The sequence below is a fragment of the Rattus rattus genome, chromosome 4 (genome assembly GCF_011064425.1).
Source record: "Rattus rattus isolate New Zealand chromosome 4, Rrattus_CSIRO_v1, whole genome shotgun sequence".
NCBI classification, from domain to species: Eukaryota; Metazoa; Chordata; class Mammalia; order Rodentia; family Muridae; genus Rattus; species Rattus rattus.
In genome coordinates this window covers 40,938,379-40,966,270 of record NC_046157.1, presented here as the reverse complement: position 1 = coordinate 40,966,270, position 27,892 = coordinate 40,938,379, and the positions used below count along the sequence as shown (strand labels likewise).

The 27,892-nt window shown below is 42.2% G+C and overlaps 1 protein-coding gene across 1 annotated transcript in view; it reads left to right on the top strand.

The window, feature by feature from the left end:
* The window catches only part of Tmem45a (transmembrane protein 45A), a 93,118-nt gene that overhangs the window by 24,447 nt on the left and 40,779 nt on the right, over positions 1-27,892 (top strand). The gene's annotated exons all lie outside the window — the stretch shown is intronic.

Genomic DNA, 27,892 nt, shown 5'->3' with positions numbered 1-27,892 from the left:
AAAAGTCAGAGGTCAGAGTTGTACCGCCACAGATAACTATTTTTGGCTTGCTAATCTTCATCCCCTTTGGCTAATAGGGAATCTGATATTGTGTTAAGGTTTCTTGAAGATAATTATTTTTTTTTCAATTAATCATTTAGGGTAGAATATCTATACAGCAAATTAACAAACCCAGAAAGCTGAACTCTGTAATGACCTGGGCATACCCATTGGAATGTTGGATTTGGGGGAATCAAGAGTCCAGGAGGAAGGAGGAAGACTGAAGTAGTGAATAGAATGGTTTGACAAGGAGACCTTGCTGTGTATGCAGGAGGTAAACTGGCTTCAGCTTCAGCGCTTTGGCTGTTCTGCCTTTGGGCCCCATAGGCATCCAGTTTACTTAGTGAGGCAATAGTTATAAGCGCAAACCCTCTCTCTTCATGCTAATATCTACAGAGCACTGCTAAGGAACCTAGGGTTTTCAGCCTAATTTCCCTGCTGGTCCCGGAGGATCTACAGCTACATTTAGCGTAACTCGAACATAACAGTAACTGGATAGTAAATGTTTTTCTAGTTCCATTGCTCTATATTGCCTAAATGGGCTTGTGTTTGAAATTATTTGTTTAATTGTCCTATCAAATGGACAGAAGTAGGAAGTAGCTATGTTGCCAATGATGCTTTCAAAGAGATTCAGGGCCTCAGTCATCTAAATGCTTTTTTTTCTCCTTTTTGTCCAGTTGGGGAATCAAACCAAAGGCCTTGCATATAACTAAGCAAGTGCTCTACCATTGAGCCCCCATCCTGTTTTCCTTGTTCATTCTAATTCTATTAATGGATTATAGATTTCTCTGAAACCAGATGAATCAATTCCACAATGAAACACTTCTCAGAGACATACCCACTTTCCAGTCTGACTTTGTGTCTTGAGTACCAAGAACATTATTTCCCCCCTGCTATATACTGTGATCCTGATACCAAAAGAAACCAAAATACCACTGGAAAGTGGTTGGTAGGACAGTTGACATTTTGTTAAGAGAAGAGAGAAAGGTGACATTGTCAGTATTTTGGTCTTGAACTTGTCACTTTGGTACTGAGTGAAATGCACAGCAACTCAGGACTATGGGTCACGGTTCCGCCACTAATCGATTGAGTTCTAGAGCAGGTTAAGTAACCTCCCTGGCCTTATGTTTTGCTTCTGTAATACAAAGATTCTTCATGGTTAACATGACAGACACCAGCAATAGAATACGGTAATGCTGACATCCCATGAAGTGGCATTTTATAGTTCTAACTAAATTTGTGCTCTTTATGGAACATATTTCTAATACGTGCTTGTTTTTAAAACACATCTTTGGCCAGATGTGTCCTACCCCTTTATTATGAGCAGGTGCCAACTTTTGGGATACTAAAACACTAAGGACTTTAGTACTCAAATGCCAATGTCCCGTGGTATATTCTTTTTCTTGAATTTAGCAGAGGAAGAGTCTAGTTACTACATAATAACCTTCTAGAAGCAAGTGATATCTTTATTGGAAGTAGTTTGGGGCATGCAATTTTAATGCAGTTTTGTGCTACGAATGTATTGATTCTAAGCACAGACTCAGGAAGATGGTCCTGCAGAATAAGACACTTCCAAGTTTGAGTTTTGACCTTACCTTCCTCCCATACTAACAGACTTAACTTTTCCCCAAGGAAAGCACATTCTGCCCCACCTTCCACCACCACCATGTTCCATTTTTCTTGGTCACATAAGCAATACAATTGTTTCTGTTCTAATCCATGCCTTAGGCTAAGGCTTTGATGGTTCCTCTATTCCCCTCAACAATGGTTTAGGGCCACTTTTGAAAATGAGTTATTGAAGCAATTTCTAGAATATGGTGATGTGAAATGATTATATTTGAACATAGCTTTAAATGGGAGAGCTTTTCTTTTTTTAATTATTTTTTATCAATCATTCCATTCTTTTATATTTTAAATGATATCCCACTTCCCAGATACCCCTCCACAAGCTCCTGATCTCACAACCTCCCTCTACTCCCTCTCCTTTGCCTCTATGAGGGTGCTCACACACCCACCCACCCTCTCCTGCCCCACTGCTCCAGCATCCCCCTACGCTGGGTATCAAAAGGACCAAGGGCCTCCCTTCCCATTGATGTCAGACAAGGCCATCCTCTGCTTCATACGTATCTGGAGCCATGGATCCCTCCCTGTACACTCCTTGGTCGGTGTTCTAGTCCCTGGGAACACTGAGTGGTCTGGCTAGCAGATGTTGTTCTTCCTGTAGGGTTACAATCTCCCTCCACCAGTTCCCCCACCAGGGTTCCTGAGCTCAGTCTGATGGTTGGCTCCCAGCATCCACATCTGCATCGGTCAGGTACTGGGTGAACCTCCTAAGGAGCAGCCACACCAGTTTCCTGTCAGCAAGCGCCTCTTGGTAACAGTAACAGTGTTGGCTTTGGTGTCTCAGACAGGATGGATGCCCAGGTAGGGCAATCCCTGGACAGCCCTTCTTTCAGTCTCTGCTCCATTTTTTTTTTTTTACTCTGTTTTGAGGGGAGAGCTTTTCAAGCAGGAGGAACAACATGTGCCAATGCCCTAATGAGGAGGCAAGCCTAGTATAGTTTAGGAGAACTAGGAAGGCAGTGTGGCTGATGGGGAAGAGACTCTGACTATGGGATCTTGAAGAAGTGATGATCTTGCTTGCCTGGGTCATGGGGAGGGTGTCCTTGTGTGGACTTGGGCTTGACTTGCATGTCTACAGAACTGCACTCATGTTGGGAACAGTCTGACAAGGGCAAAGGCAAAGTTGAGTCCAGCTGGAAGATTGTCTTAGTTACTGTTCTGTTTCTGTGAAGAGACATAATGACCAGGGTAATTGATCAAAGGAAGCATTTAATTGAGGACTTGCTTCCAATTTCAGAAGGTGAGTCCGTGATCAATATGGTGGGGAGAAAGGCATCAGGCATCGGGCAGCAGGCAGCAGGCAGCAGGCATGGTGCTAGAACACTGTGTGAGGGTTTTCATCTGACCCAAAAGCACATGACAGAAAGTGAGAGAGACTGGGGCAGTCATGGGCTTTTTAAACCTCAAAGCCCACTCCTAGTAGAACACCTCCTCCAGTAAAGCCACCATACCTTTTTCTGTTTTTTTATTTTGTTTTATTTACGTTTCCAATGTTATCCCCTTTCCCGATTTCCCATCCATAAGTCCCCTATCACATTCCCCTCCGCCTTCTTCTATAAGGGTGCTCCCCCTTCCCACCTGCCCACCCCTTTCAGCCACCTTGCCCTGACATTCCCCTACACTGGGGAATCCAGCCTTGGCAGGACCAAGGGCTTCTCTTCCCATTGGTGCTCAACAAAGCCATCCTCTGCTATGCACATATGCAGCTGGAGCCATGGATCTGTCCATGCATAATCTTTGGGTAGCGGTTTAGTCCCTGGGAACTCTGGTTGGTTGGTATTGTTGTTCTTATAGGGTTGCAAACCCCTTCAGCTCCTTTAATCCTTTCTCTAACTCATCCACTGGGGCCCCAAAACTGTTCTACCACATAGGGGACCAGTAACAAATATGTGAGCCTTGAGGGCCATTATCAATTGTAATGATGCTTTCTGCACAAGAGTGGAGTGGTAGCAGTGGAGGTGATGAAGATTGGTCAAACCTGGGCATATTTGGAGGTGGAGTGATTTTTGATGGATTGGATGTGGGAGGTGAGAGCCAATGCAGAGTCAAGGATGTGAGCAGGTCCTCCCTAGTCAGGCATCTTACGAGTTATGTTCTGAGCTGTTCTAGACCTTTTTCAGCTTAAGAGGCCTGTTTGATACTTGAGTGGTGAAACCAGGTGGGACTGAGGCTAAACATTCAGGGAAAAGTCTGGCCTGAAGTTAAGCACTTGGGAGAAGTGGGTACATGGCATGGTGTTTCAAGCAGGATGAGACCTTCTCCCCCAGAACTGAGCAAAAATAGAAAAGAACCTAAAAGGAGGATCCTTGGAACATCCCGTGTTTGAAAAGTTAGACGTTTAGGAGAAACAAGAAAAGAAGTTTCCAGACAGAGGAAAACAGATGGGATGTTGTCTTTCAGGGATGAGGTAGTTCTCAGCTCTGCTAAGTTTTACTTTGGCTCAAGTGAGGTGTAACTGGGATGTTCTATAGGAGACGGACATGAGGGGCTCTGTTGACCTGGTGAGAGAGCTAGGGTTGATAGAGGAATGGCAAATGATAGCAGAACAAGTGGGCGGGTTGAAGGCAGAGGCCATCAAATTGCTGATAAGCTTTCCCCTGTCCCCAATCCAGAAGATCCTAATCTCTCAGAGTCCTTCTCTCAGTCACTTACTTTATTTTATTAACTCTGTTTCTCTTTGTCAGCGCCTTGGAATGAGCTGAGGTGGGATTCCCTTCTAGTTTGTCTCCAGCCTCTGTTGAGTTCAGGGCTTGAACGTACTTCTTTCTCTATTCAATGAAAGAAAGATCGTCGTAGACCAGCCATACCAAACACAGTAGGGCGCATCACCCTAGAATGGAAGGCAGAGACTCTGTGTAGGAGCTGAGTTCCTTCTGCCACATGCTCAGGCCCCTCAGCCAATGCGTATAAGTGGGACCCAGGCAAAGTCTGTCTCTGACTGAGGTGATGTGGTGAGCTTTTGGCTCTTCTTCCAGCCTCACTTTGACAAAGGTTTGCATTCCTCTCAGTTGTGGCATCTTCTTGGCTGAACCTAGGATGTTGCAAGTTGGCTGGGGAATCCCCACACATGCCCTGCTGCTATCTTATTGCGCTAGCTCCATGTGGCATCTTGCTGCCCACACAGGCTATAGGAAGAGAACAATGCCAGTCAGCATAGCTCACATGGGTGGCCTGACTCCTGGGTGGGGCCACCTGCTGTTACTTGACACCTCTAGCTCATGACTGCAAAGTATTTTTGTACCTAGCTCATATAAATAGGAGAGGTGTTAGTTTTTAAACTCTGGGGTTTTGTCTGTGTTTGATTTTGGAGTTTTGTCATAGCTCTTCATTAAGCCTCTTCTGAAGCAACTATTCTCCGGTGATCTTCTGTGTCTTATTTTAGAGTCACATTTATGATTAAGATAAAGAGTAACGGTAATGAACAGTGAAACTTGGTGACTGGTTGTGAATGCAATGTCCCAGAGGATGTCAGCCCTTCATTGACTCCTCCTACTTCCCTCTCTCCCACCAGCATTCCTTGAAACTTCTTCTTTTGGAGGCCTCTCCTGGGCCTTTTGGCAGCTAGAAAGGGACGTGGGAATGTGCCAGGCAATGCATTCTTAGTCCATCACGATGTTTACACTGTGGAGCTTTGCTTTTCTTGATTACATTAACTTTACCCTTATGTGTCTTGCTGTTTTTTTTCTCCATCTTTATTAACTTGGGTATTTCCTATTTACATTTCAATTGTTATTCCCTTTCCGGTTTCTGGGGCCAACATCCCTCTAACCCCTACCCCTCCCCTTCTATATGGGTGTTCCCCTTCCCACCCTCCCCCCATTACCGCCCTCCCCACAACAATCACGTTCACTGGGGGTTCAGTCTTGGCAGGACCAAGGGCTTCCCCTTCCACTGATGTCCTTACTAGGCTATTCATTGCTACCTATGAGGTTGGAGCCCAGAGTCAGTCCATGTATAGTCTTGGGGTAGTGGCTTAGTCCCTGGAAGCTCTGGTTGCTTGGCATTGTTGTTCATATGGGGTCTCGAGCCCCTTCAAGCTCTTCCAGTCCTTTCTCTGATTCCTTCAACGGAGGTCCTGTTCTCAGTTCAGTGGTTTGCTGCTGGCATTCGCTATGTATTTGCTGTATTCTGGCTGTGTCTCTCAGGAGAGATCTACATCCGGCTCCTGTCGGCCTGCACTTCTTTGCTTCATCCATCTTATCTAGTTTGGTGGTTGTATATGTATGGGCCACACGTGGGGCAGGCTCTGAATGGTTGTTCCTTCAGCCTCTGTTCTAAACTTTGCCTCTCTATTCCCTGCCAAGGGTATTCTTGTTCCCCTTTTAAAGAAGGAGTGAAGCGTTCACATTTTGGTCATCCTTCTTGAGTTTCATGTGTTCTGTGCATCTAGGGTAATTCAAGCATTTGGGCTAATAGCCACTTATCAATGAGTACATATCATGTGTGTTTTTCTGTGATTGTGTTACCTCACTCAGGATGATATTTTCCAGTTCCCTCCATTTGCCTATGAATTTCATAAAGTCATTGTTTTTGATAGCTGAGTAGTATTCCATTGTGTAAATGTACCACATTTTCTGTATCCATTCCTCTGTTGAAGGGCATCTGGGTTCTTTCCAGCTTCTGGCTATTATAAATAAGGCTGCTATGAACATAGTGGAGCACGTGTCTCTGTTATATGTTGGAGCATCTTTTGGGTATATGCCCAAGAGAGGTATAGCTGGGTCCTCAGGTAGTTCAATGTCCAATTTTCTGAGGAACCTCCAGACTGATTTCCAGAATGGTTGTACCAGTCTGCAATCCCACCAACAATGGAGGAGTGTTCCTCTTTCTCCACATCCTCTCCAGCATCTGCTGTCACCTGAGTTTTGGATCTTAGCCATTCTGACTGGTGTGAGGTGGAATCTCAGGGTTGTTTTGATTTGTGTCTTGCTATTTTTAACAACCTGAGTCTATATTGCTCCAATTTCCATCTAAACTCCTCAAACCAGTGTCCTGCATTGACATCCCTGAGCCCTTAATTTTGTCAGACTGTTAGGCTGGCCTATGACTGCCTGAGGGCATAGCCACTGTATTCCACCAACTTGGCCCTTTACAAATGAAATCCTTTTCATGTATCTGCTGTAATTATTAACAATGATTACACATATTGTCTTAGGATTTTACTGTTGTGAACACACACCATGACCAAGGCAACTCTTATAAGGACAACATTTAATTGGGGCTGGCTTACAGGTTCAGAGGTTCAGTCCATTGTCACCAAGGTGGGAGCATGGCAGCATCCAGGCAGGCATGGTGCAGGCAGAGCTGAGAGTTCTACATCTTCATCTGAAGGCTGCTAGGAGAAGACTGGTTTCCAAGGGGGTAGGACAAGGTTCTTAAAGCCCACGCCCACAGTGACACACCTACTCCAACAAGGTCACATATCCAAATAGTTCCACTTCCTTGGTCAAGCATATATATATATATATATATATATATATATATATATATATATATATATATATATATATATATATATATATATATATATATATATAATCCGCAACATTATTGGCTTCCTGGTATTTATGTACATTCTGCTCTGATCATGTCCATCGACCCTCTCACTCTTCTCTCTCTTCTCTTTGCCTCTTTACTTCACACCTATCTCATCGTTTCTGTTTCTGACTTACTTCACTTAAGGAGGTGCTCTCCTTCACATCCATCTCCTATAAAGGGCTAGATTTCTTCCTCATACATATTCCATCTCTACTATTTTTATACATCTACTGAAAAGTCCTATAGGCAGAGTCTTACAGCTTATCTGCAAACATGGGCATGCAGGTACCTCTTTTATATGCCAACTTTATTTCCTTTAATACATGCTTTCAGCAGTGGTAAAGATCGAAGATATGGTAGTATTGACACAGATTTATACACTCAGTATACAAGCTTCTCTTTTCATGCTCCCTCAAATCTTTATTATTTTATTTGTTGGTTGATTGATTTTTTTAAATTTCATACCTGAATATATTTTATATTAAATATATTCTCTCCATATACCACCTTTCCCCTCTCCCCACCCTCTTCCCTTCTCATTATTGCTTCTTGCTGATGACGGTTGACATGAGATGGCATTTCATTATAGTTCTGATTTTCATTTCTGTGATGGCAAAAGATATTTATCATGTTCTTCAATATGTTTTCTGGCCATTTGTACATTTTTTGAAAGGAGTCTATTCAATCACTTGCCATTTTTATTGTGTTATTTCTTGTTAAGTGTTTGGAGCGATCTATATGTGCTGGGTATTAATGCTCTTTCTGATTAAGTTAGTAAAATGCCGTTTCTCTTCGGGATGTCCCTTCGCTCTGGTGATTGTGTCCTTGCTTGCACAGAGGCCTCTAAATCTGGGGCAATCCCAATTGTTTGACCATCATTCCTTTTTGTTTGAAATCACTGCCTTGCCAGCTATAAAGTGGTTTTCTTCCGTTTCCCACTAGTATTTTCTGTATACCAAGGATTTTGCTCTGTTTGGAGTTAGTTTGTGTACATGGGGAGAGGGATAGTATTCAGTGTTCTCTATGAATAGCCATAGTATTCAGCGACTATATAGTTTTCCCCAGCAGAATTTGCTGTACTCTCTATCTCTAGCCTCTGACACTCATTTTTGTCAACTTCATCAAAAATTGGTTGGCTGAGCATACGTGGATTTATTTATTTTGGGTCCTTTATCTCATTCCACCCCTCTATATATCTACCAGGATGTTTTTGTTTTGTTTTGTTTTGTTTTTTTCTTGCTGGTTCTTTCTTGTTAAGAGAGTTATAATATAGCTTGTCATATTGGCTTGTTACATAATGTTGACTGTATTTTCAGCTGGACACTGTAATGGAGCCTACACTACCACTGTGGCTTTGTTTGTAGTGATTAGTAGGTCTTAACATAATGCCTATCCTACAAGAATTGGCATGACTCACTTCCCTATAGGACTTGCAATAGTTGGAACACCCTAGTAATTCATGCAGCTGTGGTCTAGAGAGCAGAGTATGTGGGGTGTGCCCTCTGTGGTTACTTGCACAATGGGAGTGGTAGCCTATCAATGATAGCCTATCAATCAATGAGAGTTCCATAGTCACCACTGTTACTGGTTAAAGTGATTCTGGACCGTGTTGAAGGACTTGAAGCTTTTATCTTCCGGTTAGACACTGTTAGATCCATAAACTTCATGGGAAGATGTATGCACTGGAATCACATTGCTCCCAGTGTCACATTCACATACAGCCCCATCAGCAGGCACATCTAATAAGGCTTGTGTTTGACATAGTGGACCCACACAGGTGGAGTGTCAGCAAAAATTGTGCAATTCTTCTTTTCTGCTGAAGTGGGTGTGTCTTTCCAGGAGTGAGACCTTGCTGTGCCTACTTGAAAAAAGGTTGGTGGCTGGGAGTTCTTGCTGTCCCACCCCCTTTCTTTAGGTTGAAGTGTCTTTGGGGGTTTGAAAAAGGAATTAAAAACTGAATATAGTTAATCTTAAGCACCATGAGAATGAAGTTCAGATGGCAAGGCATCTGCCCAAGGTGTGCAAGGTACTGAGCTTGGACGCCAATGCAACAAAAATAAAATAAAAAGCAAGAGCAACAGAGAAGAAACAGAAGTCCAATAATGATAACAACAACAACAACAACAACAAAACAACAACAACGATGACGATGACGATGACGATGATGATGATGATGATGATGATGATAATGGAACATAGAGAAAAGAAGGAAAAAAAATCATTTTGCCTGAGATGTTGGGGCCAGTGAGGGGGGAAAGATTGTTACCTGTGTTGAGCTCAGCTTCTCTTGGGATCATCTTAGGCTGGGTGCTTTGAGTATTGGCTGGGGCTTGCACCTATGTACGCGCATACACTGATTTACACATACGTACACCCTGCATTCTTTGCATCGAGGTACCTACCAAGTGTCAAGTAGGAGTGATTTTCAGATGAAATTCCTCTTCACTGAGTTTCAGGGTAGAAGTTAGCACTGAATGTGGGCTATACCTGATGTAGATTATGGAGCATCTAGATCAGGTGTGCATGTAGTATGTATGTATGTATGTATGTATGTATGTATGTATGTATGTATGTATGTATGTATGTATGTATGTTCTTATTATGCTTCATGGCGTGGAAGCATGCCAGAGCTAGTCCCTGGCCACTCTGAATACAATTAAGGGCAAAAGAACCACAACGTTCTATGTTGAAAGGGTGGGGGCAGTGACTGCTGTGTCTGCTGCCTTCCATCCCAGGGGAGGATTCTCCTTGTAAGTAGCCATGTCCAGAGCTGAGGGGCAGGTTTCTTGGCTTGCCAATCCTAGAGGGCAATATCACTCCCTCCCACAGCATTAAGGCCCATACCCCTATATTATAGAACTAACTCCCTAGAGCCAAGACAATGTTGAGCAATTCCCTCTTCTGGTGATGAAGTTTAATATCTGCGAGGTCCTAAAAGGAGACCACTGCCCTGTCTTCCTGCAACCCAAACAGAATCCAACCACAGGACCCTTTTCAAAACAGCCCTAAACTTCAGCACCCTGAGAGATCACAAGAAGATACAGTAAACGTTTGACATTAGCCTGCTCTGTAGACCACAGGTCTTTCTATCTATAGGGCAATAAGTCAGCAAGATGTCAACTTTTTGCTATAGAGTTGACTAACAGTTTCTTTCTTACTGAGAGTCTCTCTCCAACCCTTACCCCTCCTAAGTGGGATTTCATTGACTCAGCAACTATGGTGTGTGGAAGATGTTAGAATACACTATTATCCCAAGACTTGATTTCAGCAGGTTCTGTCTGAAATGTCATTCTAGCTCTCTTCCATGCCTACTCACATCTACAAGCAGATATGCTCTTGACTTTAGTTCTATGTCGTAGAGGTATAGGCTAGTTCTTGGTCCCTCTCTCATATACCATCTTGCCCCACCATGGAGATCTGTTTGAACTCCATGTTGTTGTCCATTTATCGCTTATAGTCTTAACTCAGAGCTTTCAGATTTATTTATTTATTTATTTATTTATTTATTTATTTATTTATTTTATTATTAACTTGAGTATTTCTTATATACATTTTGAGTGTTATTCCCTTTCCCGGTTTCCGGACAAACGTCCCCCTCCCCTCTCCCCTTCCTTATGGGTGTTCCCCTCCCAACCCTCCCCCCATTGCTGCCCTCTCCCCAACAGTCTAGTTCACTGGGGGTTCAGTCTTAGCAGGACCCAGGGCTTCCCCTTCCACTGGTGCTCTTACTAGGATATTCATTGCTACCTATGAGGTCAGAGTCCAGGGTCAGTCTATGTATAGTCTTTGGGTAGTGGCTTAGTCCCTGGAAGCTCTGGTTGGTTGGCATTGCTGTACATATGGGGTCTCAGAGCTCCTTCAAGCTCTTCCAGTTCTTTCTCTGATTCCTTCAACGGGGTCCTGTTCTCAGTTCAGTGGTTTCCTGCTGGCATACGCCTCTGTATTTGCTGTATTCTGGCTGTGTCTCTCAGGAAGCGATCTGCATTCACATTTTGATCATCCATCTTGAGTTTCATTTGTTCTAGGCATCTAGGGTAATTCAAGCATTTGGGCTAATAGCCACTTATCAATGAGTGCATACCATGTATGTCTTTCTGTGATTAGGTTAGCTCACTCAGGATGATATTTTCCAGTTCCAACCATTTGCCTCGAATTTCATAAAGTCATTGTTTTGATAGCTGAGTAATATTCCATTGTGTAGATGTACCACATTTTCTGTATCCATTCCTCTGTTGAAGGGCATCTGGGTTCTTTCCAGCTTCTGGCTATTATAAATAAGGCTGCGATGAACATAGTGGAGCACGTGTCTTTTTTATATGTTGGGTCATCTTTTGGGTATATGCCCAAGAGAGGTATAGCTGGATCCTCAGGCAGTTTAATGTCCAATTTTCTGAGGAACCTCCAGACTGATTTCCAGAATGGTTGTACCAGTCTGCAATCCTACCAACAATGGAGGAGTGTTCCCTTTCTCCACATCCTCGCCAGCATTTGCTGTCACCTGAGTTTTTGATCTTAGCCATTCTCACTGGTGTGAGGTGAAATCTCAGGGTTGTTTTGATTTGCATTTCCTTATGATAACGATGTTGAACATTTCTTTAGGTGTTTCTCAGCCATTCGCATTCCTCAGCTGTGAATTCTTTGTTTAGCTCTGAACCCCATTTTTTAATAGGGTTATTGTCTCCCTGCTGTCTAACTTCTTGAGTTCTTTGTATATTTTCGATATAAGGCCTCTATCTGTTGTAGGATTGGTAAAGATCTTTTCCCAATCTGTTGGTTGCCGTTTTGTCCTAACCACAGTGTCCTTTGCCTTACAGAAGCTTTGCAGTTTTATGAGATCCCATTTGTTTCTTGATCTTAGAGCATAAGCCATTGGTGTTTTGTTCAGGAAATTTTTCCAGTGCCCATGTGTTCCAAATGCTTCCCTAGTTTTTCTTCTATTAGTTTGAGTGTATCTGGTTTGATGTGGAGGTCCTTGATCCACTTGGACTTAAGCTTTGTACAGGGTGATAAGCATGGATCGATCTGCATTCTTCTACATGTTGACCTCCAGTTGAACCAGCACCATTTGCTGAAAATGCTATCTTTTTTCCATTGGCTGGTTTTGGCTCCTTTGTCAAAAATCAAGTGCCCATAGGTGTGTGGGTTCATTTCTGGGTCTTCAATTCTGTTCCATTGGTCTATCTGTCTGTCTCTGTACCAATACCATGCAGTTTTTATAACTGTTGCTCTGTAATACTGCTTGAGTTCTGGGATAGTGATTCCCCCTGAAGTCCTTTTATTGTTGAGGATAGTTTTAGCTATCCTGGGTTTTTTGTTATTCCAGATGAATTTGCAAATTGTTCTGTCTAACTCTTTGAAGAATTGGATTGGTATTTGGATGGGGATTGCATTGAATCTGTAGATCGCTTTTGGCAGAATGGCCATTTTTACTATATTAATCCTGCCAATCCATGAGCATGGGAGATCTTTCCATCTTCTGAGATCTTCTTCAATTTCTTTCTTCAGAGTCTTGAAGTTCTTATTGTACAGATCTTTCCCTTGCTTGGTTAAAGTCACACCGAGGTACTTTATATTATTTGGATCTATTATGAAGGGTGTCGTTCCTAATTTCTTTCTCGCTTGTTTCTCTTTTTGTGTAGAGGAAGGCTACTGATTTATTTGAGTTAATTTTATACCCAGCCACTTTGCTGAAGTTGTTTATCAGCTTTAGTAGTTCTCTGGTGGAACTTTTGGGATCACTTAAATATACTATCATATCATCTGCAAATAGTGATATTTTGACTTCTTCTTTTCCGATCTGTATCCTTGACCTCCTTTTTGTTGTCTGATTGCTCTGGCTAGAACTTCAAGAACTATATTGAATAAGTAGGGAGAGAGTGAGCAGCCTTGTCTAGTCCCTGATTTTAGTGGGATTGCTTCAAGTTTCTCTCCATTTAGTTTAATGTTAGCCACTGGTTTGCTGTATATGGCTTTTACTATGTTTAGGTATGGGCCTTGAATTCCTATTCTTTCCAGGACTTTTATCATGAAGGGGTGTTGAATTTTGTCAAATGCTTTCTCAGCATCTAATGAAATGATCATGTGGTTTTGTTCTTTCAGTTTGTTTATATAATGGATCACGTTGATGGTTTTCCGTATATTAAACCATCCCTGCATGCCTGGGATGAAGCCTACTTGATCATGGTGGATGATTGTTTTGATGTGCTCTTGGATTCGGTTTGCCAGAATTTTATTGAGTATTTTTGCATCCGATATTCATAAAGAAATTGGTCTGAAGTTCTCTTTCTTTGTTGGGTCTTTGTGTGGTTTAGGTATAAGAGTAATTGTGGCTTCATAGAAGGAATTTGGTAGTGCTCCATCTGTTTCAATTTTGTGGAATAGTTTGGATAATATTGGTATGAGGTCTTCTATGAAGGTCTGATAGAATTCTGCACTAAACCCGTCTGGACCTAGGCTCTTTTTGGTTGGGAGACCTTTAATGACTTCTTCTATTTCCTTAGGAGTTATGGGGTTGTTTAACTGGTTTATCTGTTCCTGATTTAACTTCGGTACCTGGTATCTGTCTAGGAAATTGTTCCTTTCCTGCAGATTTTCCAGTATTGTTGAGTATAGGCTTTTGTAGTAAGATCTGATGATTTTTTAAATTTCCTCTGAATCTGTAGTTATGTCTCCCTTTTCATTTCTGATTTTGTTAATTTGGACACAATCTCTGTATCCTCTCGTTAGTCTGGCTAAGGGTTTATCTATCTTGTTGATTTTCTCAAAGAACCAACTTTTGGTTCTGTTGATTCTTTCTATGGTCCTTTTTGTTTCTACTTGGTTGATTTCGGCTCCGAGTTTGATTATTTCCTGCCTTCTACTCCTCCTGGGTGTATTTGCTTCTTTTTTGTTCTAGAGCTTTTAGGTGTGCTGTCAAGCTGCTGACATATGCTCTTTCCTGTTTCTTTCTGCAGGCACTCAAGCGCTATGAGTTTTCCTCTTTAGCACAGCTTTCATTGTGTCCCATAAGTTTGGGTATGTTGTACATTCATTTTCATTAAATTCTAAAAAGTTTTTAATTTCTTTCTTTATTTCTTCCTTGACCAGGTTATCATTGAGTAGAGCATTGTTCAGTTTCCACGTATATGTGGGCATTCTTCCCTTATTGTTATTGAAGACCAGCTTTAGGCCGTGGTGGTCCGATAGCACGCATGGGATTATTTCTATCTTTCTGTATCTGTTGAGGCCCGTTTTTGACCAATTATATGGTCAATTTTGGAGAAAGTACCATGAGGAGCTGAGAAGAAGGTATATCCTTTTTTGCTTTAGGGTAGAAACGTTCTATAAATATCCGTTAAGTCCATTTGGCTCATGACTTCTCTTAGTCTGTCTACGTCTCTGTTTAATTTCTGTTTCCATGATCTGTCCATTGATGAGAGTGGGGTGTTGAAATCTCCTACTATTATTGTGTGAGGTGCAATGTGTTTTGAGCTTTAGTAAGGTTTCTTTTTACGTATGTAGGTGCCCTTGTATTTGGGGCATAGATATTTAGGATTGAGAGTTCATCTTGGTGGATTTTTCCTTTGATGAATATAAAGTGTCCTTCCTTATCTTTTTTGATGACTTTTTTAGTTGGAAATTGATTTTATCTGATATTAGAATGGCTACTCCAGCTTGCTTCTTCTGACCATTTGCTTGGAAAATCATTTTCCAGCCTTTCACTCTGAGGTAGTGTCTGTCTTTGTCTCTGAGGTGTGTTTCCTGTAGGCAGCAGAATGCAGGGTCCTCGTTGCGTATCCAGTTTGTTAATCTATATCTTTTTATTGGGGAGTTGAGGCCATTGATGTTGAGAGATATTAAGGTATAGTGATTATTGCTTCCTGTTATATTCATATTTGGATGTGAGGTTGTGTTTGTGTGCTTTTCTTCTCTTTGTTTTGTTGCCAAGACGATTAGATTCTTGCCTCTTCTTGGGTATAGCTTGCCTCCTTATGTTGGGCTTTACCATTTATTATCCTTTGTAGTGCTGGATTTGTAGAAAGATATTGTGTAAATTTGGTTTTGTCATGGAATATCTTGGTTTCTCCATCTATGTTAATTGAGAGTTTTGCAGGATACAGTAGCCTGGGCTGGCATTTGTGTTCTCTTAGGGTCTGTATGACATCAGTCCAGGATCTTCTGGCCTTCATAGTTTCTGTCGAAAAGTCTGGTGTGATTCTGATAGGTCTGCCTTTATATGTTACTTGACCTTTTTCTCTTACTGCTTTTAATATTCTTTCTTTATTTTGAGCGTTTAGTGTTTTGACTATTATGTGACAGGAGGTGTTTCTTTTCTGGTCCAATCTATTTGGAGTTCTGTAGGCTTCTTGTATGCTTATGGGTATCTCTTTTTTTTTTAGGTTAGGAAGTTTTCTTCTATGATTTTGTTGAAGATATTTACTGGTCCTTTGAGCTGGGAGTCTTCACTCTCTTCTATACCTATTATCCTTAGGTTTGATCTTCTCATTGAGTCCTGGATTTCCTGTATGTTTTGGACCAGTAGCTTTTTCCGCTTTACATTATCTTTGACAGTTGAGTCAATGATTTCTATGGAATCTTCTGCTCCTGAGATTCTCTCTTCCATCTCTTGTATTCTGTTGGTGAAGCTTGTATCTACAGCTCCTTGTCTCTTCTTTTGGTTTTCTATATCCAGGGTTGTTTCCATGTGTTCTTTCTTGATAGCTTCTATTTCCATTTTTAATTCCTTCAACTGTTTGTTTGTGTTTTCCTGGAATTCTTTCAGGGATTTTTTCGATTCCTCTCTGTAGGCTTCTACTTGTTCTCTAAGGGAGTTCTTCACGTCTTTCTTGAAGTCCTCCAGCATCATGATCAAATCTGATTTTGAAACTAGATCTTGCTTTTCTGGTGTGTTTGGATATTCCATGTTTGTTTTGGTGGGAGAATTGGGCTCCGATGATGCCATGTAGTCTTGGTTTCTGTTGCTTGTGTTCCTGCGCTTGCCTCTCGCCATCAGATTATCTCTAGTGTTACTTTGTTCTGCTATTTCTGACAGTGGCTAGACTGTCTTATAAGCCTGTGTTTCAGGAGTGCTGTAGACCTGTTTTCCTGTTTTCTTTCAGCCAGTTATGGGGACAGAGTGTTCTGCTTTCGTGTGTGTAGTTTTGTCCCTCTACAGGTCTTCAGCTGTTCCTGTGGGCCTGTGTCTTGAGTTCACCAGGCAGGTCACTTGCAGCAGAAAAGTTGGTCTTACCTGTGGTCCCGAGGTTCGTGTTTGCTCACAAGGTGCTGCCCATGGGCTCTCCAGATGGCAGCAACCGGGAAGATCTCGCCCGCCTCTTCCGGGAGCCTCCGTGCACCAGGGTTCCAGATGGCCTCCGGTGTTTTCCTCTGGAATCAGCAATGTGTGTAGAGAGCAGTCTCTTCTGGTTTCGCAGGCGGTGTCTGCCTCTCTGAAGGTTTAGCTCTCCCTCCCACGGGATTTGGTTGCAGAGAACTGTTTATCCGGTCTGTTTCCTTCAGGTTCAGGCGGTGTCTCAGGCAGGGCTCCTGCCTCACCTGGCCCTCTCCCACGGGAGCCCAGAGGCCTTTATACAGTTTCCTCTTGGGCCAGGGATGTGGGCAGGGGTGGGCAGTGTTGGTGGTCTCTTCTGCTCTGCAGCCTCAGGAGTGCCCACCTGACCAGGCGGTAAGGCATCTCTCCACGGGTTCTGGGAGCAGAGAGCTGCTGGGCCGGGATCCGCGGGTGTGGGACTTCCGGTAAACACAGGACGTGCCTGGTCCTAGAGGGATTCTGCCTCTGTTGTCCCGATTCCACCCAGCAAGTCACTGGCAGCAGATAAGTTAGTCTTACCTTTGGTCCCGAGGCTCGAGTTCGCTCGCGGGGTTCTGCCCACGGGCTCTCCGCGGTGGCAGCAACCGGGAAGATCTGCGCCGCCTCTTCCGGGAGCCTCCGTGCACCAGGGTTCCAGATGGCCTCCGGTGTTTTCCTCTGGAATCAGCAATGTGTGTAGAGAGCAGTCTCTTCTGGTTTCGCAGGCGTGTCTTCCTCTCTGAAGGTTTAGCTCTCCCTCCCACGGGATTTGGGTGCAGAGAACTGTTTATCCCGTCTGTTTCCTCGCGTATCCAGTTTGTTAATCTATGTCTTTTTATTGGGGAGTTGAGGCCATTGATGTTGAGAGATATTAAGGAATAGTGATTATTGCTTCCGGTTGTATTCATATTTGGATGTGAGGTTATGTTTGTGTGCTTTTCTTCTCTTTGTTTTGTTGCCAAGACGATTAGTTTCTTGCTTCTTCTAGGGTATAGCTTGCCTCCTTATGTTGGGCTTTACCATTTATTATCCTTTGTAGTGCTGGATTTGTAGAAAGATATTGTGTAAATTTGGTTTTGTCATGGAATATCTTGGTTTCTCCATCTATGTTGATTGAGAGTTTTGCAGGATACAGTAACCTGGGCTGGCATTTGTGTTCTCTTAGGGTCTGTATGACATCAGTCCAGGATCTTCTGGCCTTCATAGTTTCTGGCGAAAAGTCTGGTGTGATTCTGATAGGTCTGCCTTTATATGTTACTTGACCTTTTTCCCTTACTGCTTTTAATATTCTTTCTTTATTTTGAGCGTTTGGTGTTTTGACTATTATGTGACGGGAGGTGTTTCTTTTCTGGTCCAATCTATTTGGATTTCTGTAGGCTTCTTGTATGCCTATGGGTATCTCTTTTTTTAGGTTAGGCAAGTTTTTCTTCTATGATTTTGTTGAAGATATTTACTGGTCCTTTGAGCTGGGAGTCTTCACTCTCTTCTATACCTATTATCCTTAGGTTTGATCTTCTCATTGAGTCCTGGATTTCCTGTATGTTTTGGACCAGTAGCTTTTTCCGCTTTACATTATCTTTGACAGTTGAGTCAATGATTTCTATGGAATCTTCTGCTCCTGAGATTCTCTCTTCCATCTCTTGTATTCTGTTGGTGAAGCTTGTATCTACAGCTCCTTGTCTCTTCTTTTGGTTTTCTATATCCAGGGTTGTTTCCATGTGTTCTTTCTTGATTGCTTCTATTTCCATTTTTAATTCCTTCAACTGTTTGATTGTGTTTTCCTGGAATTCTTTCAGGGATTTTTGTGTCTCCTCTCTATGGGCTTCTACTTGTTTATTTATGTTTTCCTGGAATTCTTTCAGGCATTTTTGTGATTCCTCTCTGTAGGCTTCTACTTGTTCTCTAAGGGAGTTCTTCACGTCTTTCTTGAAGTCCTCCAGCATCATGGTCAAATATGATTTTGAATCTAGATCTTGCTTTTCTGGTGTGTTTGGATATTCCATGTTTGTTTTGATGGGTGAATTGGGCTCCGATGGTGCCATGTAGTCTTGGTTTCTGTTGCTTGGGTTCCTGCGCTTGCCTCTCGCCATCAGATTATCTCTAGTGTTACTTTGTTCTGCTATTTCTGACAGTGGCTAGACTGTCTTATAAGCCTGTGTTTCAGGAGTGCTGTAGACCTGTTTTCCTGTTTTCTTTCAGCCAGTTATGGGGACAGAGTGTTCTGCTTTCGGGCGTGTAGTTTTTCCTCTCTACAGGTCTTCAGCTGTTCCTGTGAGCCTGTGTCTTGAGTTCACCAGGCAAGTCGTTTGTAGCAGAAAAGTTGGTCTTACCTGTGGTCCCAAGGCTCAAGTTTGCTTGTGGGGTGTTGCCTATGAGCTCTCAGCGGCCTCAGCAACCAGGAAGATCTGCGCCGCCCTTTCCGGGAGGTTCCGTGCACCAGGGTTCCAGATAGCTTTTGTTGTTTTCCTCTGGGATCAGTACTGTGTGCAGCGTGCAGTCTCTTCTGGTTTCCCAGGCGTGTCCGCCTCTCTGAAGGTTTAGCTCTCCCTCCCACGGGATTTGGGTGCAGAGAACTGTTTATCCGGTCGGTCCCTTCAGGTGCGGTGTCTCAGACGCAGTGGACCTGCTGCTCCTGGGCCCTCCTCTACGGGTACCCAGAGGCCGTATACAGTTTCCTCCTGGGCCAGGGATGTGGGCAGGGGTGCGCAGCGTTGGTGGTCTCCTCCGCTCTGCTTCCTCAGGAGTGCCCGCCCGACCAGGCGGTGAGAACTCCCCTCCAGGGGGCCTGGGAGCAGAGAGCTGCTGAAGGCAGGGATCCGCTGGCCCGGGACTCTGGCCAAACACCGGAAGTGTCAGAGCTTTCAGATTCTAACTCCATTAAAATATTTATCTTATGTGTATATATCCCTGAATATGTATATTACACATATGCTGGTATTATTCAAAGAGGCCAGAAGAGGCTATCAGATTCTTTGGAGCTGAAGATAAAAGTAGTTATAAGATGCCATGTAGGTGTTGGGAACTAAACCTGGGTCCTCTAAAAGAACAGCAAGTCCTCTTAACCACTGAGTCACCTCTCCAGCCTACTCCCAGCTCTCTGTGTGATAGAATACAAGGACATGGTATTAGTTATAAAAAGGAGTAACTTCAGTTTTTAATATGAAAACCACTAAGTCTGTTGACTAGATCCCTTGGCTGTCTATTACCATTGCCCAGTTGTCCTGAGACTTAGGAAGGGGGATTTAGACTGGCATCTGGTACAGCTCTCTCCAGTGGGAACAAGGAAATGTTCTGAAGCAAAGTTTATACATAGTTATAACACAGACAGTTTAAGGCACTACTATGAATTCCACTCATAAACATCCTTCCTACTAACTCCAGAGAGTGGACAGTTCTGTCTAGGATGTTGAGAATAAGGAGAAATTAAGTTCCATTTGTGATATCTAATACCTAGAGATGCCTAACAATGCCTGTCCTCTTGTAGAGGGGAGGAGCCGAGGCTACCACATTGTATGTCCTTTACTTTCTCTAGGTCACACACCAGCTCTCAGCTCTCTGACCACACTATAGTTAGCATTGCTTCTTCCTCCCTTACCACACTATGATTGTGTTTCACATGACTTTCAGGCTCTCAGCTTTTCAATGTTCTTAGTAACTTAGGATACGTTTCTTATGGAATACTTTAAGGTGATGTGGGGTGCTCTGTTGACACTCTCTCTTCATAGTGCTGTGACAAACATTTAATGTCAGTTCTAAGTAGGATGCAGATATACTCCTGTCTTCGTTTAAGTTTTTGGACACCTCAGTACAATGGGGTGACTGTTCACAGTGCTGTAACACACATCTGGATGATTTTTCTCAGTAGGATACAGATATTTCTGTCTTCTTTTAGTCTTTTTGACACTGCGGTACAATGGAGTGATTCTTACCTTTAAAATGGAGTGTGAACACACTCATAGTTTATGCATTCATTAATTTACTTAGTAGACAACTCCCATTCAAGAAGTGTTGGATCCTGAGCACACACAGATAAGGGACATAGTCTCTCCGTTCTAGAAGTTTATAGTCCAGTTAAAGGGGACCTACAAATAAATGGTGGTACCTTGAGAATACAGAAGAAGGGAGACTCTCATCAGAGAAGGGTCTGCAATGACATTATTCTTGAACAGAGGCAAATGTCTGCACCCACTCTCTTCCCCTTTGCCCCCTCTTCCTCTTCCTTTGCCTTGTGGGGCTGAGTTGTACAGGGCATGTGTTACTTGGATGAAGGCGAGAAGGGCTGCTAGGTAGATTCAGAAAGGGATGTTAGAGCTTGGTTTGTTTAGGGAGCTACAAGGGGATCCTTTGGTTTGTTTTTAGTAAGTTGAGAGCAGAAAATGGGATAAGGGCTATTCAAGAAGTGGAGGCCATTTCCACATTATAATGATCAAACTATTGTTCTTGAGGGGAGGAGTCATCTGTGGCCATCAAGCCAGTATCTGCAGGAGACCTGGGATGTGTCACCTGGCTCTTATTCAGAGCTTTGCAGTTGTTTTCAGTAAACTTGTGAATGGCTGCTGTGAATGCAGGTGACGCAGAAGAGGATGTTGCATTGCACAGTCTACTTCTTTCATTCCAGTGACATGTGATCTTGTGCAAGTCACAAGACATCGCCAAACAAGTGTCTTTATGGATAAAGGTGGGTCTAATAACTCATTGTCGAGGTTGGTGGGAAGCTCAGGATAAAGCTAAGGACGCCTCCACTATCTCCTCAGCATATGTTTCTCGATCTTTCCCACACAGCTTTTCTCCCTCCCTTTCCTTCCTTTTCTCTATCCCACTCATTTATCATATACATTTGGTATCTGAAATTGTTCAGTGATTGTTAGCCACACGTAGCTACTGAGAACATGAACTGTGAGAGACTTAAGTTGAGACTGAGCGTGAAATTCCCTCTTCCTTGCTCACAAATCATTATTTCCAGGGCATTGCTCCCTTAGGATAGGTGGCACTTTTTTTTTTGAGTTTTTGGAGGTCTTCATAAAGAAAGCCAGATGTGGCTGGTTCCTGAGGAGACCTTCAGTTGCTCTCTAGTGAGCTCTCCTTTCTTCCTACATTGATGTTCTCATAAAAGACCAAGTCTAACTTTTAAATTTATTCCCACTCTGCAGTCTTATTTTCTACCAAATTGTGGAAACAGATACTATAGGGAAAAGTGGAATGCCAACTGCCTTGTTAGCAATTATTTTCTATTGGTGACATGTTTAAATGGTACAATAAGGATATATCTAAGTGGAATGGGGTGTTTTGTAAGCTTTTGGCTACTGAGAATTTAAGATGACTATATGACTTATAATCCACTCTGTTGGCAGCCAGCATCGCTGAGCATTCAACGGGAAAAGTTAAAATGACTTTGTAGAGCTTATAGCTTATGAGCATGGCACTGAGAATTTAATTTTATTACATGTTTTTATTTATTGTGTGATTCATCCAACATCCGCTTATACTCAGCAGTGGGAAAACTTATGGTGCTGACAGGTCTTCACAAGGCTTCCTGACTACTTGGAATTTGTGCTCTGGTGAGAAGAAAGGCAGGATGTAAGGACACTGTGGGCAGTGGGTGGGACATGGACTGGCCACTTTCACCCTTTTTCTCATGCAGAGCTTCCACGGAGCACAACCTCAATGGTTGCGAATTCCTTGAACCAGTGTTTTCTTCTTTCAAAGTGGTCAGTAGATAGCACACATGTTAGTCCCTTCATTTCTTCTTCCTACCATGCTGGTCTTGACTCAGACTCCTCAGAAATGAGCGTCTGCAATAAACACTTGATTGCTTTCCTCATCTGCATCTTCTTTTCCCCTTAATATATTCCAGATGTGACTGTCGTTTGAGTCTTGCTGAAATACATTGAAACACATACTTTATTTTCTCCACAGCTGTTTCTAGAACCTTCCTGGCAGACGATCAATGTGCTGGGAGGGGCTGTATTTACTTCACTTTCATGTTTGCTCTTCTTGGAGCTTGGCCAGCAGCTAGTCTCCTTAGTGGAGACTTAGCAGACAAGAAAGCTTAACTGATAAACAGGATGGTCCCCATCCTGTGTCAACCTCTGGATCAGATATGTTGGCATCTTCCTTGTCCTCAAAAGCTGAGGGCACTTCCTTCTCTTGGATGAATGAATTATGTCTGCTCAGGTTTCAGAGTAACAGACAGATTCAAATCCCAGCTCCATTACTAAAACAGTTATGAGAAACTTTTTTGCCAAGTTATTTTTTCCAACTTTTAATTTCTATATCTTTTAATACCAAGGTTATTTTTTCCAACCTTTAATTTCTCTATCTTTCAATACCAAGGCACTGATTGAACTCTTTAAAATTGAACAGATCCATGAGACACTGTACATGAGATATTTAACCAGTTCCTACTTCATAGTGAGTCTTTTATCCATGCTTTACGTTTATATCAATGGTAAAGTGCGTACACATTGACAAATAAGGTTGCATCTGGAACCTCTTGATTCAGTCCCATTGCTATCAGTTATTACAGATTGAACTGTGGTCCAACTGTGCTATATTCATGCTGCTCGCCAAAAACACTGGATGGGGACACTGCGTTGTGGTACCACAGAGCTGGATGGAACTTCTGGAGACTATCTGTGTCATCACCATGGTCCTGTGTGGTGCTCTCAGCATACCCCAGGGAGAGAATTGAGAGACTTCAGTGGATCTTTGTGTGACTGTAGCTGCTGTTGTAGTTTTGGCTCAGCTGTTTCTAGCCTCCTATCCTACACTCATGTAGCTACTGGATGGTCACTTGCCTCTGATCTTTTTTACTTTTTGGATTCATTTCTGACAATGAGGAATTGCCTGTAAGGTGGGGACATGGAACCTGGGTTTCTAGTCACACCTTCACTTCTCTCCTGGTTCCTTGTTTGACTTCCTAAGCTCCTTCACAGAGGGAAACCGATCATGCAGTTGGCCGTGCTAAAACCGGCACAGATTTCTGGTGTCAATATCAGCTAGCTAGTCTTTCCTTATTAGTTAGGGAGAAGGTGCAAGTGGGGGCTCTTTCATCAAGTCCATTGTTAGGAGAAGCAAATCACTCAAGCTCTTCTCATACAGATGCCACAGGGTGATCTAAAGTAAATGAAAAAGTTACAAAAAGCTTGGCCAAAGTGCGGGAATTTTACATTTGTGCTCAAGCCCTTCCCTATAGCTACTAATTTTAGACTGGAATAGACTGGTCACACCAATCAATGGACAAAGAACCAGGTATTTCTGATCTCTTAAGTGATTTAAATGGTGACGCTGTGGTGTGGAGGGGAGCCTTCATCCACCATCAACAACTTGGAAGCTACACCTGAAAAGAAGTTAATGTGAGCAGAATACTGTTTCTCAGTGGTCTTGATCAAAAGTATATTTTTTTAAAAAGTCGCATATTATCTATCTTTGTCGGGATGTCAAAAATGCATCAGCATGGCTCAAAAAATGATGAGATACATCCTTCTGAGGACTCACTGAGCTCAGAGCCACTCCCAGTTTCTCTGTTCTCCTTCATGGAAAACAGAATGTGTGGTATAGTTGGCTGACGGGAGAAGAGTAGACCTGGTCTTGACTCAGTGAATCATAAATGTTTATAAAAGTGAAAGCCAGTAAAAAGTTAAAGGGTCAACAACTCACTTAAACATGCCTTAGGTGTGGATTTAGTTTCTAGTGGTAGGAATAGAAATAAAAGCTGGGATTCAGAGGCACTCTTGGATACTCTGTTCTTAGGATAGTTATTCTTCGCTCTGTTATGATAAGACACCCGACTTGGACTATTTAAAACAGGAAAGGTTTGTTTGGCTAACTTTATGGCATTGTATGTGGAAGACAATGCTTTATCTCATACTGGATGAACAACAGAGAAAGCAAGAAAGGGAGTTAGAACTTTTACAAACATATCTTCTATTTTGTTCAACTAGCTCTAAAGCTTCCAGAACATCTCAAAAGAGCAATGCTGACTGGAGACAAATTGGTTAATACATGAATCTGTGCGGGGCATTTCATATTCAAACCATAACTCTCTACCTTCTCTCTCCAAAGGCTCATGGCCATCTCATAATGCAAAATGTATTTAGACACTCTCCAAGAGTCACTTAAGTCTTAATATACTTATCTCTGGTATTGGACCTCTTGATACGATGCTATCACCTTTCTGTTTGCGGCCTCAGGAGCCTCTCCTTTGGACTGGTTTCACTCCTTCACTACTCTTTTATTCAGCAGATGTTCTATGTCCTTGTTAGAAAAACCTGTTTTTCATCTCCTGAAAGATAGGAAGAAGAAAGACTAAGGGAAGGACTAGGGAGTGGGAATAACCTTCAAAAGCATGCTCCCAGTGACCCATCTGCTCCACAAAGACCATCATGAAATTCTTAACACTGTGGTAGGCATTTAATATGTAGGCCACAACAGTTAGTTCTCCATCTGTATGTTTTAAATTGGTTGAAAGGAGCAGTCAATTAATGGCACTCACTACAATACCTTTATGCCAGTCCTCCTTACTTTGGGCCCCAAGACTTCACTTTGTTAGCCTAAGACCTTCAAACATTTTCCATTTATGACTGCTTTTTGTCCAAGAAATGTTTTAACGACTCCAGGCATGCAGGCAAATGAAATGGATATATATCTTAAGAATCTATTTTTGATAATATATCATGAAATTTATCTTAAAGCAATTCTTTGGTGGACATAATTGTCTCACAGATTAAAATTGATAGGAGGGCTGAGAAGATGGCTCAGTCAATATCACCCTTGTCACATGAGCACGAGAGCTGGGATTTTATCCCCAGTCTCCCTGTAAAAGCCAGATCTGGCACTGTGCACCTATATATCAACACCAGGGAGGTAGACACAGGAGGATCCCTGGGTCTTGCTGGCCAGTCAGTCTAGCCAAAGTAGTGATTTTCAGGTTCAGTAAGAGATCCTGTTTCAAAGGATAAGGTGGTGAAGAACTGACGCACAACACATCAGCTTTGGGCCTTTGCACACAAACATCACCCAACACAAAAACACTTGGACATGTACTCATGAACATCAAATATATATTCAAAAAACTTGAACTCAAATTTGTAGATCAATGAAGTGAATTTCCTTATTTATTTTTACAATACATGTTAGGGTCTGGAGAGATTGCTCAGCGGCTAAGAGTAGTAGCTACTTTTGTGGTGGACACTGATTCAGTTCCCTGCGCTGGCTTTATAGCTAACAACCATCTTTAGCTCCAGTTTCAAGGAAGATGATGCCCTTTTCTGGTCTCCATGAGCACTGAACACATGTGGTACATAGACGTGCATGCAAACAAAACACCCGTACACATTACAATTAAATACAAATAAAAAGAATTATGTTTTGCCTAAATATTTAATAATGCAAGACACTGAATAGCTTCACAGCCTCTCAAAGTTAATCAATATTTTTATTTGATTGTTCTCAAATGTTGAGAATGCCACTCTGTCTAAATATGTAGTATAAAATGTCATAAGTGTGTTTAGGACCATTTTATTAATTGTTGGAAACTCTACCTAATCCCATGTTAAATTTGATTTAATGGTTTTTGGGGTTTTTTTTAATGACAAGCTGGCAACTCAAAAAGCAATTTTAAAAATCAAAGATTCTAACACAATAGCAATTCAAAGATAAACTTACTTGATCCTTGCACAGTGGAAAATGACAGTAAGAAAACATTGAAGGCCTTTTTTTTTCAATGCTTAACTATCGTGTTTCTATAAGAGAAAACTTTGCACACACAGTGAAAAGACCCATTATAATTCATAGCAAATTGATAGTGCTGAGTCTGAGCTGAAGTGTGGCAATGGCCATTGGTGTTGAGTCACACCACAGCGAGTTCTATGTAACATGCACTTGTTTCCAGTTCGGAATAGAGGGTGCTGTGAAGTCCTATGATGCAACATTCTCAGAAGCGTCCAGAAACATCTTAGTCTAATTACGTGTTCTACTTTCAATTAATTCTTGGTTCTTGGGCATTCAAAACCCTTTCACTCTGAACAACTTGTCACAACCTTTGTGTTCCATTCCTTGACTTCTATGGCATTGTGATCACAGTTGAAGATGCTGGACTTTATTCTACTTGTTTTGATCCAGGAAAGGACAGCGATTTAATGGCTTTGACGCCAGAGAGCTAATAATTCTGAAGATTTTCCAGGCATGGCGGATCATTATTAACCAATAACATCAGCCTTAATAAATGTTATATGGAGGTTTTTAACATCAGATCTCTTAGATCCTATCTAATCCCATCTGCAACTCAGGGATATACATTTAGTATTTAATCGTTGATGAAAAAGACATATTCCCAATTCCTGTGGCCTTGGGCAATGGAACCTTAGCCCAACAATAGCCAACTTAGCAGATGGTACCAACAACATTTCAGTCAAAGCATTTCATTGTACAAGTAAGACAGAGAAAGGGTTAGTTGGTTGTCAGAATTAGCCTGGGTATGATTCATAAAAAAAAAAAATGGGGTCATTCGATGTGGAAATATCCAGTAACCATAGTCAAGTCAACTTAGGATACTGAGTATCCTAAGGATGCTGGGTATTGCCTGAGAAGTCACCCTGAACTCTTACGAGCTTTGAGAGAAAAACAGAGCCATCTTAGTGAAATTGGAATATTGAATCATACCTGAAATATATTGGGCATACTAAGGCTAAAAATTGCATGAAATATTTGAAATAGAAATGTCACTGAGTAGCCTGTATTTTATGATTTTTCTTTGGCACTAGGGACAAATCCAGAGCCCCTGTGCTTGCTAGACAAGCCTTCTACCACCTCGCTAAATCCCCAACTTTGTAGTCCTGTACTTGCCATACTGGTGCTATTGCTAAATGCTCCTGCTCTGCCTTTAGGTAGACATAGTGGTAACAAGTGCTAACCAGCAGGAGTGACTTCCTGTACAGCTGTCTACACAGAGCACTGAGTCATTCTCTTAGGACATTTCAGATCAGTGTCAAAGGCTCTAAGGGTGGATTGCCTCGGGGAGTCTTACTTTTTGTTCCTGACCCCAAACTCCTAAAGCAGTCACTGACTGTTCTTTGTTTCCATGTTCTATTCTCGCTGCCTCAAGGTATTTTAATGAACCTGCATACCTGCAGTGCGAGATAATGATAATCAAAGGTGGAGATTGGTGCGTAGGGGGTGGTGGTGTGAATTATGGCTTTAAATGTGGAATAACATGGCAGGGAGGATGTGGGACTGAAGTCAGCACCCGCTCTTCAGAATCCTCTGTTGGAAGTGGAGGCAAAGCATTCTCCGTGGTGGCTCTGAAATTCTTTATCTTTTCTTGTTTGAACTTGAATTTTAAGGAGACTAGAGTTTATGAGTCTGTCTCTGTTTTATTTTTATACACACACACACACACACACA